Here is a 5,082-nt window from a genome sequence, read left to right as displayed (position 1 = left end):
TGAGGTCTTAAGACACGAAACGATCGGTCTGTGCAAGAAACTGAACAGTATTTATATAATGTTTTACCTCTGATCCACCGCAATGTCCAACTGCCCTGAGCACGGTTTAATTTGGTTTTGTCTGTGTATGTTTTTTTGGACTCTCAAAGCCGTGGAGCCCATTGACTGACATTATAAGACTGACAGACTGCAATGGTTTGAGTTAAAAATCTTCATTTCTGTTCTACTGAAGAAACAACGTCACCTACATCTTGGATGTAACCAGATAAACATCAAATTTTCATTTTTGGGTGAACTATCCCTTTAAGCTTAATCAAGAGTACTTACGGCATAACATTCTTTAGAACAAAAATGTATTTAAAAAAAATCAAGGTTATGTTACAATGGGAGTTATTGAGGCCAAATTTTGGAGGACTTAAAAGCAGAAACATTAAGTGTTATAAAAGCCCATTTACTCATCTGTAAAAAAGATTAAATTCTTTGAGTTGTAAAGTTGTTCTCATGATTTTTTATAGTGTTATTTTGTCATGCTTGTCAAGCTGAAAATCAGATATTTATCATTAAAAAAAGATATGACCAATAAATCATGACAATATATGTTTTTATTTTAATTTCTTTAACTCATTAAAATCATTTGACTAATTTCAAATTCATCTTTTAAGTTATACGGGATTCAAATAGTTGCGATTCAATTTGAATTAGCTGGATTTTTTTTTAACTTGCAGAAAAGCTTACAATTTATTCACACCAAGTCATGTTTACATCTCGTGGTTATACTACTGAAACCTTGAGTATTTTAATGTTTACAGATTGGCCTCATTCACTTCCATTTTTAATGCCTCATTGGAAACCAGTTGTTTTAAAGAAATGGATGGACAAGTTGAAATGATTTTCATGGTCATCAACATTATGCCACAAGTGCAGTTGATTGAGCTTAACTTGCATTGAACCAAGAATATTCCTTTAATAGTTATCTGATTTAACAGAGGTGAGATGATTAGACAGATTCTTTTCTTTCTCTTTCTTCTTTATCCCCTGTATGCCCTGTTTATCTGCTTATGCTTTCACTAGTGGCTTTAATATAATCTTTAGCCTTAAGAACCAATTTAGTGGCCCAGTCGCTCAAAACACTGTGTTCAGGAACTTCCATCTGGGCGATGGGTGATAGGGGGTCATGTTGTCGGACAACACCCCACCCCCTTGCCAATGCAAATCCGCACTCTTTCTGATTTTCTTTCTCTCTAAGCCAACCGACCTTGTTGTTACAAATGACAAAGTTGTCTTTATATTCTCAGATCTTCTGCTGCTATGAGGAAGATCAAAAGACTGCTGAATATCAGTTGCGACTCAAACCAGACTGATATTTTCTCTACATGTTCCTGCTTCACCCTGTTTAGAGAAAACAAAGTGTTTGTTTTACAGAGTCACTGGCGATTTCTGCCGTTCAAAAGAAGGCGAATGACCCGGTGGAAAATGCGAACTGAGAGTACACACATGGTAGTATTTCCTGAAAATGTTCTCAGGACTCAGTGCTTACTAATGCCGCATTTTGAGGAAGCTGCTGCTGAAGGGCCCCTTTTGCCGTAACACTGAGAACTGAGTCAGTGCAATCCAGCAAGAGACAGTAATACTGCTCTGAAAGCCTCTGTAACCCTGAGTCACTTGCTGGCAGCTGGTTGTTTTCTGAGGGAGAGTAATTTGGATGGAGTGCCTTGCCTTATAAAAGATGGACGGGATTGGCTCAGATATCCATTAGAGAGGGCTTTCTAAGCCTGTTATTAGAGGGGAGAAGAGGGATCTATTGAATGATATCAGGGAGATTTTGAGTTTTTAGTGAGATTTGAAAGCCACCCCCCTTCCCACACCTTCTTAGAGATTTGCATTCTCTTTTGTGGTATTATCAGGGACATTATTACATTTTCCCAGGATTTCTATCGTAAGACGGTCTAGGCGTTTGGGCTTCTCTGGGAGTTGGAACTTCATTTTGGTCATTAAAATTAGCTAAACATTGCGTCTGACAGAGTTCTAATGATCTAAAACATCTATTTAAGTCTTTTAGTCACACATACAATTGACATGACAGAGTGGGCAAACAGGCACAAGAGCTACTATTCCTGTAAATATGCTGTTTGAGCAGCATAGATTTAGAGTGCAGTCATCCAAACAGGCTTTTGGGTTTGTTATACCGCTGCAGGCTAAGTCTTAATTGAAGCATGATTAATGAATAAAGTTCACTCCCACATATTATTGATTATCTCTAAATATATATCACTAATTTTTTTCGTACATTACACTGCAGCTGACTGTCATTAGCTCATATGCTTAGTTGTCTTTTTGAAATACAGAGCGTAACCATTTCAGCTGTGCTTTGATGAGAACAAAAGGAGACCTCATCAATAGATTATTAATGGTATGAATGGAATCACAGTTCCTGTGTTATTTTCAGAGAGTACATGTGATTCCATGTTACTTTATTCATCGTCATCACTTGTGCCTATGACAATTAGATTCATTCTCTCTTAATTGATACTTCTATTCAGCAAGGGCACATTGATTTGCTCAAAAGGGACAGCAAAGTCACTTATAATGTAAAAATATATATTTTATTTTATATAAATGCTTTTGAACTTTCCAATCAGACATTGATAATAAGACATGTACCTTGAGCACCAAATCAGCATATTAGAATGATTTCTGAAGGATCATATGACACTGAATGACTGCTTGAAATTTTGCCATCACAGATATAAATTACATCTTAATAATATTTCACAGTATTACTGTTTGCAGCCTTGGTGAGCATAAGAGACGTCTTTCAAAAATAATTAAAAAATCTTTCCAACTTTGGAACAATAATGTGTATTGTGTGTTATAATTTTTATAATTTATATGTGTACATTTAAAAAAACAAAACAATTATATGTATTTATTTCTAATTTTGGTCGTGATTTTGAATTTGGGTCTTGCAACTGAGATGAGACAGAAGGAGTTTGTGTGTGTGTTGTGTTGTATGTGGGGGGAATTAGGCCATATAACACTCCAGTCCGTTTATCCATTCACCATGAAGTTACAGCCATGCAAAACAAAAGCTCATAAATTATGCATGCCAAACATAGAAATAAAATTAAAACCACTTTCACAATGTCTGTGCTCAATGTCTGTCCTTGAATATAAAATCGATCTGAAAGATGGTGTTATCAAAATCATTAAACACAGAATCATATTAAAATGCTAAACAATAGCAAATCTAGACAGAATATATAAGAAACAATAATCAGTTTAAAAAGTATTTTTCTATAGCATGCCTTGACTTCAGAAGCACTCTGTCTGGTTGGATGGATGAATAGATGGATTTAAGGCTGCTTGGTTCAAATGTACAGTACTTCATCTCAATCTGGCAACTCTTCTCTAGGTGTGACGTTAGAATGGGTTAAGTTTCTAACAATGGTATAAGACCCACTGCTGGAGAGAAAGGGATTCTGGACAACAGAAGTCAAAACAAATCAGAACACAAAAACAAGATTATGTTTTTGTGCCAGATTAAGTGCCAGATTATCAAGGTTAAAAATCTAATCCCTTTATCTTTTTCATCTCTTGATTGCTTCATCAAAGCCACTTTCCCTCACTTGGCAGAGTACACACCTTGCGACCCGCTTTTAGTCCAGATTAAGAGAGACCCTAATCCCATTCAGAGGATCTGATTATACCGCTGCTTCGAGAAATCCAGTAACGCCTTATTTTTGATCTCTCTCTTCCCCCCATATCACTAACACAGAAAATAATTGTATTTTTTTTCCATTATCTTTTCTTTGAGAGAGAAAAGACCAAGGCCGTTTTCTCTGAGGAGGCAGCAGAGGCAGTGCCTCCTCAAAATAATTGGTTGAGAAAATAATTTGCAATACAAAAATAAAACAGTGCAAATATTACAAAATATAACATTAAAAAGTATATAAATCATTAATTTTTCTAAAGAAAATTGTCCAAAAACACCAGCAGGTAAAGTTACAGCGGGAGTCCGTGTCTCTCTCGCCTCCCCTGAGCCCACTGAGTTTTAACAACCCCCTAAAGCATGCTCTGAGTTTGGCGGTGGGTAATTGAGAATGAATGGGGGAAAGTCACATGAGAGGAGGATATGACTGGTTGTGATTGGCTGTGATTGGTTGATGCGATAAATCCCGCCTCTTGTGTTCATGCACGTTCCATGTTCATGAATCAGCCTGAATTAAAAATATGTAAGCAATAAAAGTACGAGAGGCCATGTTGTATTGTGAATAAGTCATGGCTGAAGGGTTTTGTTAGGCACGACATGAAGCGGAGTGCCTGCAACCCCTTCAGCCATGACTTATTTACAATACAGCATGGCCTCGTGTACCTTATTGCTTTTATAAAACGGTTACCACACAATAAAAAATATTAAAACCAAAAATGTATGTATTCATATGTTACTTTTTTGAAAGTTCGTCAAATGCTATCCATCCGCTAAAAAAAGTTCCTGACAACAACAGTAAACGTCAAGAGAATGTTCCGATGCAACATGCCTCATCCTTTGGAGCTCAGGAACTCTATGGACATACAGAAGCATATACCTGAAATAGAAAACGAATAAAAATGTCTCAGGTTACTTATGTAACCATGGTTCCCTGAGTAGGGAACGAGACACTGCGTCCTCTAGGGGTCGCTATGCGGAACGTCTCGTCGTGACCCGTGTCTGAAGCATACATTGAAAAAACACCAACAACATGTTGGCCGGCGACAGCCCATGACATCACTATCGGTGCGATTATAGTATAAATAGGCGCCGGGAGAACATGTCATTCACTTATTCGTCTGAAGCTTGCATTCGAAGCATGGCGGGAAGCCTAGAGGACGCAGTGTCTCGTTCCCTACTCAGGGAACCATGGTTACATAAGTAACCTGAGACGTTCCCTTTCAAGGAAACTTCGAACTGCGTCCTCTAGGGGTCGCTATGGGGAACGATATACCCACGCCGCCATGCTGAGGGGAGTGCGGGCCAGAACCATGGCAAGCACTAAGTACCAACTTTACCATTTTCATGGTGAGTTGCCCCTGGGACGTCAGACG

This window comes from Sinocyclocheilus anshuiensis, unplaced genomic scaffold (genome assembly GCF_001515605.1).
Source record: "Sinocyclocheilus anshuiensis isolate Anshui unplaced genomic scaffold, SAMN03320099.WGS_v1.1 scaffold1527, whole genome shotgun sequence".
NCBI classification, from domain to species: Eukaryota; Metazoa; Chordata; class Actinopteri; order Cypriniformes; family Cyprinidae; genus Sinocyclocheilus; species Sinocyclocheilus anshuiensis.
The sequence above is the reverse complement of the archived record's forward strand: the minus strand, read 5'-3'. Positions refer to the sequence as shown.